Genomic DNA, 14,150 nt, shown 5'->3' on the forward strand with positions numbered 1-14,150 from the left:
ATAGTGATCGTCCGTCATCGTCAAACTTTCTGCAAACAATGGAAGCCTTGTTGACGAAAATAATGTCAGCCTCTCAACCTACTTCGATTACACAGTTGATCCAGTTCGATCCTGATAGTACAGATGCGGATATAGAAGGTTGGTGCAAAGTAACTGAAATTATCGTGAACAGTATAAAGTTACAAGGGCCCGAATTGTTATTAGTTTTGACACATGCATTAAAGGGCAGAGCAGCAACGTGCTTAACTAAATTAGATGTAACGCAGTTACAATGGCCCCAAATAAAAGAAATGTTGCTGGCTAAGTTTGCAAGGCAAATGTTACTCCAAGATTATTTTGATAATGTCATAAGATTTCAAATCGGTAACAAAGAAAGTGCATGCGAAGCCGCCATGCGTCTATGGGGCTTAATTGAGCGGATTCCTCGAGTAGAAATGGCTGAAGATATGAAAGTAGGTCTTGTTACTTCGGTGCTGTGTCAAAAAGACAACTGTTTACGTCGCGAGTTGAACTCCCATGTTATATCGACACGATCTCAACTTCTTCGAATTTTAAATGGAGTGTCTCTGAAAAGGCGATCAGAAAGCGTTGAAAGCCATGACGTTGAAGCAAAAAGACCACGCTACTCCGAGTACAAGTTCACGGGTGCCTGTCATCATTGCGGTATATTGGGCCACAGGGCGGTAGATTGCCGCAGAAGAAAACAAGAAATTACTGTTACGCCGAAGCCAAACGACAAACTACGAGTACCGACGAATGAGAGGAACCAGTCTGTCAAATGTTACGTCTGCGGTCAGCCGGGACATTTGGCCTCATCGTGTACCAACCGACAAAATCCCGGCGGTTCAAGCTCAATGGTTAAGGAGGTGTACCTCTGCGACCAGAGACCGATTCAAGGCGAGTTGACGACATCATCTGGTGAGGCTGTTTCTTTTCTTTTTGACAGTGGGTCTGCCTGCTCGCTTGTATCTGAAAATTTTTCGGATAAGTTTCCGGGTACAGTACATAACGAAGTAGTTTCTTTGAAAGGCATCGGTTCATCGGTAATTTATTGCAACAAACAAATTTTGAGTCAAGTTAGAATTCAAAATGTTTCAGTATCTCTTTTGTTTCATATTATCCCTGACAATATTGTCTCCGAACCTGTAATTATTGGGCGGGACCTTATAGAGAAGGGGGTAAAAGTAGAGATTAACAGTGACTGCATTATTTTCTCAAAGCCTGAAACGTCTCAAGCGGATTTGTGTCCAACCTTAGACAATTTTGACTTTTCTTCTATCGACACTGATTTAGAAGGCGATGATAAAAAAGCGCTTATCGATATTTTAAAGACGTATAGCTCTTTTTTTATTGACGGCATCCCTAAACGTAGAGTAAAAACAGGTTCTTTGCGCATTGATCCTGTAGACCCTAATAAAATAGTACAGAGAAGACCCTATAGATTATCCCCGGTCGAAAAAGACATTGTCCGCGAAAAGGTAAATGCTCTCCTTGAAGCAGGCGTTATCAGAGAGAGCAATTCCCCTTTTTCAAGTCCCATTCTGCTTGTTAAAAAGAAGGACAACACTGACAGAATGTGCGTAGACTATAGAGAGATAAATGCGAATACCAAACCGGAACATTACCCGTTACCAATAATTGATGAACAAATTGACAGATTGAATGGTGCCTACACTTTTTCTTCATTAGATATGGCATCAGGTTACCACCAAATTCCAATAGACCCCGAAGGTGATAGTATTGCACGCACGGCTTTTGTCACTCCCGAGGGTCAATATGAATATTTGACCATGCCCTTTGGCTTGAGAAACGCCCCTTCGGTGTATCAACGTTGTATAAATAAAGCTCTTGGTTCCCTCAAAGATGAAGTAGCGCTTGCGTACATGGATGATGTTCTGTGTTTTGCCCAAAACATTCCTGATGGCTTAAAACGTCTTGATTTAACACTGAAAGCCCTATCAGAAGCTGGCTTCTCTTTTAATATACGCAAATGTAAATTTATGAAAAAGGAAATTGACTACTTAGGCTATGTTATAAGATCTGGTAAAATTACTCCTAATCCTAGGAAAGTGCAAGCACTTGCTAATGCACCAGCGCCCAAAACTGCTTCCCAAGTACGCCAATTCTTAGGGTTAGCCTCCTATTTTAGAAAGTTTATACCCAACTACACCCGCTTAGTCGGACCGTTGTACCCGCTCACTAAGTTAAAGGGTCCAATTAAATGGTCAGACGTCCACAATAGCATTCACAAACGAATAGTTAAAATCCTCACCACAGAACCCGTTCTAACTATATTTGATCGCGAACTTCCTATAGAATTGCACACGGATGCCAGCGCTGATGGTTACGGTGCCATTTTAATTCAAAGAAAGAACAACTTTCCTCATGTCATTTCATATTTCAGTCGCCGGACGACTGACACGGAATCGAGGTATCATTCCTATGAACTCGAGACCCTGGCAGTCGTTCGAGCGGTGGAATATTTCAGGCATTATCTGTATGGCCAACATTTTACTGTTTTCACGGACTGCAATTCTTTAAAAGCCTCTAAGTCAAAAACAGACTTAACCCCAAGAGTACATAGATGGTGGGCTTTCCTACAAGCATATGACTTCGACATTGTCCATAAGCAAGGCAGCAGCATGGAACATGCTGACTACCTTTCTCGCAATCCCCTTCCGAACCCTGAGCAGGGTACTTCCAAAAGTGAGATCAGCACGACTCAAGTGTCTAGTAAGCCTGTAAAGTTTGTAGAGTTACACCAAGGGTGGTTAGCGGTAGAACAAAAACGTGATGCATATATCCAAGATCTAGTTGCCAAGCACTTAAATAATGAATTTCCCGATTCAATCAGTCATACTTACGATGTCAGAAACGAAGTCCTATACCGCAAAATTGAACGGAACAAAATTAGTCGTTGGTTACCTATTATACCTCAGTCGCTTGTTTGGACATTAATCAACCATATCCATACTGAAATCAAACACCTGGGTGTTGATAAGACGCTTGATAAGTTGTACGAGCAGTACTGGTTTCCCCAAATGGCTAAGCAAGTACGTCTTTTCGTTGATTCTTGCATCGTATGCAAAGCGTCAAAAGGTCCTTCTGGGGCTCAACAAATTCGTCTCCACCCGATACCTAAAGTACCCTGTCCCTGGCATACTATTCACATAGATGTAACTGGGAAATTAAGTGGCAAGAGTGACAGAAAAGAATACGCTTCAGTGATAATTGATTCTTTCACCAAGTATGTCCTTCTGGAGCATACTCCATCTCTCGATGCCAGTTGTGCTATTAAAGCATTAAGAAAAGCCGTCTCCCTTTTTGGCGCTCCCAAGCGAATTGTATCAGATCAGGGAAGGTGCTACGTAAGCTCTGACTTTAAAGAATTCTGTAAAACACATGGCATAGAACTTCACCTTATCGCGACAGGGGCTAGTAGGGCCAACGGTCAGGTAGAAAGAGTCATGCGGACTTTAAAATGTCTGCTTACTATTATAGAAAACGACCCACATAAAACTTGGCGTGATGAACTCCCTGAGGTACAATTAGCGCTTAATACCACTCGCTGTAGGGTTACGGGATATACTCCCACTGAATTAATGTTTGGCATACGTGCTCAATCTTTAGGGATATCGTCAATAACTCAAAATCCTGACGAACCAAGATTAGACCTAGACACTATCCGCAATGAAGCCTCCGTTAATATCGAAAAGGCAGCGCAAAAAGAAGTAATTAGATTTAACAAGGGCAAAGCTCAAGTAAAACCTTTCTCTCAAGGAGACTACGTTTTTGTTAAATGTAGCGAACGTAACCAGACTAAACTGCAAAGAAAGTTTAAAGGACCTTTCATTATAACTAAAATTCTGGATAACGATAGGTACGAACTGAAACATATTGATGGTTCAAATCGCGTTTTAAAATACCCCCACGAAAATTTGCGTGCTGTACCCAGAGGCTTCCAAGGGTTAGTCGATACTGTACTAAGTAATAATGAGGCCGAGACGGCGGAGCATGGTCGGGAAGATAGAAACGAAGTATCATCAGATGATGAAAGTGACACCCTTTCGGTTTCGAGCGCCCGCACCATGACTGCTAGCTCAGCAACTCTGACGGCCTCAGATATTGATGAAGCATAAATGGCTAATGTGAGTTTGAATATATTTGCATTGTCCTTAATTTGATGAGTGTGTGTGTGTGTGTGTATGTGTGTGTGTGCTTCTGCGGGTTACTATATGCTATCGATGAAAATGACTGGCTTAGCAGCCGATGTTTCTAGTGTAGCTGAGAGCAAAGCATGAAGGGGCTGGCTCGAAGGAGTCCACGTCCGGTCGATGCTTTGATAACTAGTGAAGGGACTAGCTCATAGGAGTCTAGGTCCCGGACCATTGTTGAATTGCTTGCGTATAACTAGTGTAGATGAAGGGGCTAGCTCATAGGAGTCTATGTTCGGACCATCGTTCACTCACATGTGGATAACTAGCGAAGGTGAAGGGGCTAGCTCATTGGAGTCTATGTCCGGACCATCGTTCACTCATACGTGTGTCAATCTGATTATAAATTTGTCAAAAAAGAGAGATATTAAAGGCAGTGACAATATTGACTCAGCGCAGTTGATTTTAGTCAGAGATGGACGAGCTTTACTCTGTGCTTATTACTTCATTTCAGATGAACGCCCATAGGACGCACAGAGACGTGCGTTCGTCAGTATGGCCGTGACGGCGCATTCGTAATCCCGGAAGCCAAGTTGATTATTTTGTAATAAATTGAGGGTAGTTTTAGCGCCTTAGCAAAGCGAATGTTACTGACAGCTCGGTTAGAGGACATCTCGCTTGACGGAACTCGGGTGACTGGCGGCATTGTGCTCGGGTCGGTGAAAGAGTCCGGTCATATTCGGCGCATGCGCCACGTTGTCCGCGGAACGTCTAGTGATTTCAGTTAATATCAAGTTTGAACTGTATAATTGAACTTGGATATCAGTGCTTAGTTAATTGTAGTGAGTTAATTAAATTGTGAAGTGTGTTAAATCAACTATTTGAATTATAACGTCGATTATTACATTAAGTGTTAATTATTTTCTCCTCGCCCGTTAATCCACGCCACTATGGAGCAAAGAAATAATTCTGATATGGGCCAAGTTCCTATATGCTCAATAAATGTTTATTATTATTATATTATTTTGTTATTCTTAACAACTCGGCTTAGAGCCGGTATTTACGTCATTCTCACGGGCCCAAGCCAAGTGGTCAGACACGTCTTAAAAATTGAAAACTCTAAAGCAATTCCCGTTCCCCTTCTGTTGCAAGAAATTTGCGTACAATTCTGCAAGTGTTTAGTATCACGGCCTTCTGCATATTTACATATAGAAAATTTGGAAGATTTAAAGTTTTTACAGATATGTGCATTTGTTTGGGTATGATACCAGTAGTAGACAGAACTATTGGGACTATTGTAACTTTCTGCAAGTGCCACATACGTGCTATTTCTTCTTTTAGTTCCGTGTATTTTGTAAGTTTTTCATTTATGGTGCTTTGCAGATTGTGTGTGTTAGGGATGGCAATGTCAATTAAAAAGGCAGATTTTTGTACTTTGTCGACTATTGTTATGTCAGGTCTGTTGTAGTGAACTGTGCGATCTGTAAGTATTGCTCTGTCGTAGTATAATTTGTGAGTGGTGTTTTCTAGTACCGTTTCGGGTGTGTATTTATAGTATGCTATTTTGTTAGATATTAATTTGTACTTTAGAGCCAGCTTTTGGTGGACTATATTTGCTACCTGATCGTGTCTGTATTTGTAATCTGTTTGTGCTATTGCTCTGCATGCGCCAGTTATATGCTGTATGGACTCCGAAACACTATTGCAGCGTCTACATAAATCAGTGCTTAAGTTAGGTATTCTCATTATGTATTTCTGGTAATTACGGGTCTCAATAACTTGGTCCTGTATTGCAATCATAAACCCCTCAGTCTCAGGAAAGAGCTCGCCTCGACTCAGCCACGCGTTCGACGCATTTATGTCGACGTTACTACGGCATAGGTCTTGACGATGTCTTCCGTGTAGTGACTTACGGGTCCATTCGATTATTTTAACATTGCGATCTATTTGTTCTTCATTGCTTTGCGTATTTTTATCCTGTAAGTTTAGCGGTGTGAGTTTTTTATCGGTTTCAACTATTGCAGTATGTAGTTTTGATGTGTTAGATTTAGTGTAAAAGTATTTCCGTAGATTTGTAATTTGGTTATTGTGCATGTTTATTATGTCTATGATACCTCTCCCCCCTCACTTCTTGGCAGAGTCTGTCTTTGTACGCAAGCTCTCGGATGGTGTTTTCTGTTTTTTGTCATGGTGGTATTAATATTTCGCTGCAGTTGTTTTAAGTCGTTTTTTGACCATTTGAGTATACCGAAAGAATATATTAAAATGGGGATAGCAAAGGTGTTGATGGCTTTAATTATGTTTTTGGAATTAAGTTGTGTTTTCAATATCCTATTCAGTCTATAATTAAATTGTTGTTTAATTTTTATTTTGGTTTCTTTTTCTAATATCTGTTTTGCCTGATTGTAACCTAAATATTTATATGTATCGTTTTCTTCTAAGGGATCTATTGTTTCTCCGGTTTGTAGTTGATAATGCATTAGATGATTATGACCTGCTTTAATTGAATTGATTTTACATTTGTCAATGCCTAACTCCATTTTAATATCCTGTGAGAAATTTTCAGTTAATTTAATTAAGTTTTCAAGACCCTTTTCTGTAGATGAGAATATTTTTATGTCATCCATATAAAGTAAGTGATTAATATTTATAAGCTCAATGTTATTTGTCAGACTGTTTGTGTATTGTAGTGTGTATCCATTGCATGTAGAGTTTAAAATAGTAGAAAGGGGGTTCAAAGCAAGGCAGAACCATAAAGGACTTAAAGTATCGCCTTGGAAAATACCCCGTTGTATTTTGATTTCATCGGTTTCAATAGTTTTATTTTGTAAGCTAATTGTAAGTTTAGTAGTCCATAAAGATATAGCGTGCTGTAAAAAATGTATGATTTGTGGGTGTATTTTGTAGATATGTAAAATCTTTATTAACCAGCTATGTGGCACGGAGTCGAATGCCTTTTTGTAATCTATATAAACCGTATATAGATCTTTTTTCATTTTTTGCACTTGTTTTAAGATAACGGTATCGATAGTTAATTGTTCTTTACATCCCTGGCTATTTTTTTTACATCCTTTTTTTTGTTCTTCTAAAATTGCGTTTTTTTCTAAATGATTGTAAATAGAGTGTGTAAGACATGCGGTAACGATTTTGTAAATTGTTTGAAGACAGGTAATTGGTCTATATTTAGAGGGATTTGCGGTATCATTAGGGTCCTTGGGGAGCATGTAAGTAATACCTTTTGCTATGTATTGTGGCATTCAGCTTGGGTTTGCAATAAAGTTATTAATATGAGTGAATTTCATATTAATAACGTCTTAAATAACACTATTTGAAGGAGCACAATATTATATCAAACTACCAAAAGAAATAAAAGAACTTAAAAACTTTAACATTTATAAAAAACAAATTAAAAAAATATGTAACAAATAATTATATTAATTAATGTCTTGAATCCGGCCCTACATTCACAACAAAGTAAAATGTGGGTATGTCTTATTAAAAATCATTACGTTAAAACCAATATAGATCAATATTTTGTATTACCCACTTTAAAACATTATTATTTTCTTAGTTATTAAAATACATTTTGTTATATACCTATTATTATTTTAAAAAAAAAACTATATCATGTATAATTATGTAAGTCATATTGTGAAAGATATTGTGAAAGATTATGTACAAAATATGTATCTGTCTAAAACGCTCACAACTCAATTAGTACGTAATATTTTGTTTTGTTTTCTCATTAAGTGAAATGTAATTTCTTTTGAGAAATAAATGTCTTTAACCACATTATACTCTGAAGAGCCTTAATTTACTCATGCATTTTTGATTAATTAATTATAATTTGATTACTTATTATTAAATTATGTTTTCTTGATTTAAAAATTAAATTTATATTAAATTAAACTATATACATGAATTATATAATTTCATGCACCTATTAAATATAAAAAATGTCTTTTTTTTGTAATTACTTATGATTAATTTATAAATGGAAACGGTTTCGGTTTAAGAATTGTTTTATATATTTTTTTATTTTATTGAAATAAAACTTAATAAAATCCAATACAAATGCCTCAAAATAATTATTGAAGCTATGAAAACTTCTCCCACTAACGCTCTGCAAGTTGAATGTGTTGATCCTCCATTTCAACTGAGAAGACAGTTTTTATGCGACCGTTTTGTGGTAAAATCTTTACAGTTATCCTCTTATGCCCTCTGGTCCCATTTAAGTGAATTGTCCCAAATCTGCGTTCGCTCGAAAAGTCTATCCTTATTATTAGACAGTTTTTCAAAATTTACGAAACTCCCACATCCTACCTTAAGGTTCCACTCAAATCCTCTTTTTTTTTCACTTCATTTAGAGCTCTAGTCTTTAATACATCAATTATTACAGATCTTGGTCTTATTAAAGGGGCCCCTGATGCAAACTCCAAATTTCAAAGATATTTTCATCAAAATTGGTCAAATCATTTACTTATATTTACTAATGCCTCTAAACCATCTCCCGAAAGCTGTGTCAGCTCAGTCTGTTGGATCCCCAAATTCAAAATTGTCCTTCAATTTAAATCCCCTCCTGAAACGTCCATCTTTTCCTATGAAGCGATTACGATTTTGGAAGCCATCCTTTTTGCCCACTCCCATGACCTTAGACATACGGTAATTCTGACAGATTCTTTGAGTTGTCTGTTGGCAATTAAGGAGGGAGGCATTGTTTTCCTGTCATCAAAAAGGACTGGAAATATCGCTTGTCTGGATACCAAGCCACTCTGGTATATCTGATAATGATGCAGCAGACTCGTTCGCTAGAGCTGCTATAACAACTGGCTCTCTTGAACATTTTAAAAATTCATCTCAGGACTTGTGTGCTCCAGCGCAAACTTATCTGGATAAATCCTGGAACTCTATTTGGAAAGTTTCATCAAAATCTAAAGGTAGATTTTACGCATCTCTACAACCAGATATTCCAGGGCGATCTTGGTTTTCTCTTCACAGGCAAGTTAATCGTTGGGTCACCACAACTATCTGCCGACTACGCCTTGGACATGCATGTACTCCCATACATCTTTGTAAAATTGATTCAGAGATCACTCTTTGTGTGAATGTAGCCTAGACGAAGGTTCCTTATCCCATATACTGTATGTTTACTGTTGTTTTTGTCAATGTTTGTTAATGTTTGTGTTCAGTCCATTTTGTAAATTTTTATGTAAATATATTGAACGTAATAACATTAAGTTGTAAATATTTTTGTGTTTGTTCATATATGTTATCTTAATAATAATTTATGTTTATCTAATTATTTATTATTGTGTTGTTTTAGGTTATGGGTTAACAGAGAGTCCACTTCTGTTATGCCTTCAAATTAAATTAAGCCTGTAATCTCGACCGCACCGATCAATCTCCATCGTGTCTTCTCCATCGCACGTGACATTGGCGAAATAATCTGTGCCCTCTTGGCACAAATAAAAGTCAAAAATTAAAAAAAAAAAGTGACTTTTAGGTAAGTTATAATACAAAAGCTTTAAGGTTGATATTAACCAGATCATACAAATTATAGAAAAATTGAAAATTAATTATGTATGAAATTGAGTGTTACTAAAAGATGAGTAATACAAACTATAATATTACATAATTGATTTCGAAACAGATCATGTGTATACAGGAATTGGAGTTAACTATATCTAAACTAAGAAAGTAATGTTTCATAATAATACAAATAGATGAATAGTACAACTATATAATACAAAAACTAAAGAGATTAAATATTCATAATTAATTGAATATATTACTAGAATCTTAGGAAGAGACCATACATATACAGGAATTGTGTGTTAACAATAAATTAATGAAGGCAATTACACAAACAAACAAAAATACGAAAGAAAGACACATGGAATAATTACAACTAAGTACATAATAAGAAATCAAGTATTATTTTTTAACTCTGGCTGCTCTCTTGGTCTTGCTTGCTTCTGTAAAAGATGGTATTTCCTTACTACTTGGAAGAGTTACTTCTCTGGCCATATCAATAGAGGCAGTTAGATTAGAGAGATTCTCTTCAGAATCTACACGATGTATTGAGCCATCGGGAAGCTTAACTATAAATATTGCCTTCTAATGTCCAACAGTTTCTTATTTCAAGAGTTCTACGTGCGAGGAGAAACAGTGATTGGCGCTGATGAGTTAAAAACTCAGATATAACATAAGGTCCCCTTCAGGCCTGCCTTCTTCTTCCACACAGCTCCCTTAAGATTCAAGTCGCTAAATCTCACAAGAATGGGACGAGATCTACCCTCAGTGCTTTTGCCTAGGCGGTGACAGGCAATAATTTTATTAGTCGTAGCAGCATTTATGCCAAGCTTATTAATACAGATGTTTGAAATAGTGTTTGGAAGATCTTCCTTACCTTCTTCGGGTACTCAATTGAATAGAAGATATTTTCTTCTGTACCTTATTTCAACATTATCACTCGGTGTATGTCAGCATTTTGTTGCCGTAAGATGTTTAGAATTGCCCAAACTTGTTCCTTGAAGCAACAGAATTCTTCATGAAGACTGCCTTTCGAAACACTACTCACTGCCGTTGACTTGAGCTGCGTCTCAAATTCTGACATCTTCTTAAATAAAGATGCTTCTAGTGCTTTTTGAGACTCAATCACTGTGTAATAATTTGCCATATTGTCAGAATATTGTTAGAGCTTAGTGTAATGTATTTGACATACAGTTGGCCAGCAGGACTATGCAGTTTATGTGATTAAACTAGTGCTAAATTCATACAATCAGTTGAAATAACACTTGTAAGTAAAAATCACCTTTTAAAATATAAAAAACAGTTACATAAAGTGTTGAATAATAAATAAAATAATAAGTGTTAAGTGTTAAGTTGTTTGTTAAAAAAATAAGTGTTAAGTTTTTCTTTCTTTCTATCTATGATGGAAAGGTTTTATAAGGTGAAAGTGTGTATCGATAAAGCTTTGATTGATATCGAATCGGACATTAAATTTAGCGACCTTGAATGGTCAAACATAAAAGACTTGATTGACAGTTTGCAGCCGTTTAAATTGGCTGGTTTAAATTAGAAGAGATTCGACCCTTTTAACTGCTGAAACAATACTAAAATTTGTTTTAGAGAAGATGCTCACTCATGATACGGTGTTAAGTACTGAATTATATGAAAAAGTACGTACAATAATTAAAGAACGCCGCACAGTAGTAACAGGAATATTAATATACTTACAGAATCCAAAGAAATATCATGAAAATGTAAACCGATCTGATGACATATTTACTATGCCAAAGAAAAAAGTCATACGATTAGAAATGAAAAAAAATCTTAGAAAGAGTTATTCAAGATGATAGCTCTAAAGAAAACATGGATGAAATAGGAGAAGAGAAAATAGATTCAGCATCGTTAAAAAAAGATTCGACATTACAGGAAGAATTACAATTACAAATCCAGCAAGAAACCTTGTGTTATAGCATACATAATAAAAAGAGAAAGATTTTGATAAAATACTAAAAAAAGAAATGACTATATTTGAAAGTGACGGAGTTCGAGGAGAGTACTTGTCTGCTATTCATGATTATTTGCTAACAATAAAGCCGACAAGTGTAGAAGCTGAAAGGGCCTTTTCGGCGTCAGGTTATATTTGCAGCTCTAGTCGACTAGCAGATGACACAATTAACCATTTGTTTTCTACGCTCCTTTTTTCAAAATCAAAATTGATTTTCTTATAATAAATAAACAATATAACAATGATTACACAAAATTCTACTTAAAATAATTATTGAACGTAAGTTGATTGAACCAAAGAGTTGTAATTATAACACAAACTAATTATTGTGATAATTGTGCCAATTGCCATTGATTACACAGATTCATCAAATCGTGAATCGTAATGATATCTGTCATAAATATAAGACTTGTTTCTTAGCTTTTTCAAATACTTTAATAATTATTGTGATCTCATATTAGTAAATTACGTAAGGTTAATCCCATCAAAAACATAAATATAAAAATGAGATCCAAGTCCAATATTATGATATATACCTTGGTTGTCGACTTCAACGACAAAAGAAGTGAGATCTAAATGGGTGCCAAGTACAATGGTCCTTCCTGAAATTTATTTAAAACTACATAAAATATCATTTCTTTTTATAACTTAGGATAATATATTGTTGCCTAAGGTCTGACTTGGCTAGTTCTCATATACGAATTATATGATAGCCTTCGTAAGTTCTAATGATGGGATATCACTACTTTTTGTATATAAATTATTAGGAGGTACTTATTAATAACAAAATTAATACCATATGGTTTTTGTTAAGCTATTCTATTTTCCTACGTTTACGGGGTATAATTGTCTTTTTTGTAATACGTTCTATATTTTCTTGTACTTCTGAAATGTTCGAGTGAATTGCCCATTCAGTGTCCGGGTTTTTTTTACGCGTTTTCTGTTTATACTTAATTTGGCCAAGTCGGGGCGGTATAAAATGCGCAGACGGTTGTACTCTACAATAGAGCTCTCTTGTGCATTGATTTGACTTGGATCTAAAATGATAAGATGTACTCCATCTAAGGCTTTAACTCAGGAGAGGCCAACGTAAGCCAGCTCTTTACTAAATATAGAGGAGCCTATGTCGAAAAGAGCACTGTCAAGGCGAAGGCCTTGTGATTTGTGGATAGTAGTAGAATATGCTAGGCAAATAGAGAATTGTTTCCTTTGAGCATATTCATTACTTAATATCTGAAACTTGGTTTTGACTTCTAGTTCGCAAATTAAATGATGTTTAAATTGAATTGTTATTTTACACGCGCTATTGCTGATGTCGACGTCCCAGTGTACCTTCTCTATTTTTCCATTGGAACCATTCACCAGTCAATTGCTGACATCAGCATGCTTGCTCGATACTATTCTTCCAAGCAATAAGGATCCCCGTTTGTAGCGCTAGAGCGCTTGGTTGTAGGGGTTTGTGCAAGCCCGTCTGGGTAGGTACCACCCACTCATCAGATATTCTACCGCCAAATAACAGTACACTGTATTGTTGTGTTCCGGTTAGAAGGGTGAGTGAGTCAGTGTAATCACAGGCACAAGGGATATAACATCTTAGTTTCCGAGGTTGGTGGTGCATAGGTGATGTAAGGAATGGTTAATATTTCTTCCAGCGCCTTTTTCTATGTGCGGTGGTGACCACTTACCATCAGGTGGCCCATATGCTCGTCTGCCAACCAATGACATAAAAAAAATACTTAAATCCAGTTACGATAAACATCCTCTACTACAGTCTCATGAAACCTATTTTTTGTTTTATACTTGTATAATGTTTGTTTACACTGATGATATTGAAGGTCATAAATGTTAATAATCCAATTTATTTTATTATAAAGGAAGGAAGACTGTTTGTTGTATTGTCTGTTTGCAAATTGTGTGTTGCAATGTTGTAAATTAATTACTGCATGATTTCGTTTTCTATTCTTGTCTGGTTATTGACTTATGAACTCTTAACACCGTTTGTAGAACGTAAAGTTGTCTGATTGTTAATATTTTGGTTGTTGAATATAGATTATATGTTGCGCATCCATACGTTTTAAAAAACATTACTTTTAATAATGATCTGTGGGCTCTTTCTAAGTGAATAAGTTGGGTTTTGCAGGTACCTCCCCAGACCGGGATACAATACGTAAGAATTGACTGTCCGAGAGCCAAGTATACTGATTTTAACAGATCGGGTTGTAGAACGTGACGGAGTTTTTTAAAAACCCAAATTAGATTTCTGTCCTTTTTATTAAATTATCTATTTGTTTATACCAATTGAGATGTTGATCAATTATAACACCTAAATATTTATATTCTGTTACTCTTTCGATATCTAGACAACTACAGTTATTAATATATGGATAGGAGCATGTATGGCATTTTACTTGAAAGTTTTGTGGGGGTTGGGATGGTTTTCTAATCGTTAAAGTTAGGTACTTAGTTTTAGTCACATTTAA

This window comes from Vanessa atalanta, chromosome W (genome assembly GCF_905147765.1).
Source record: "Vanessa atalanta chromosome W, ilVanAtal1.2, whole genome shotgun sequence".
Taxonomy (NCBI): Eukaryota; Metazoa; Arthropoda; class Insecta; order Lepidoptera; family Nymphalidae; genus Vanessa; species Vanessa atalanta.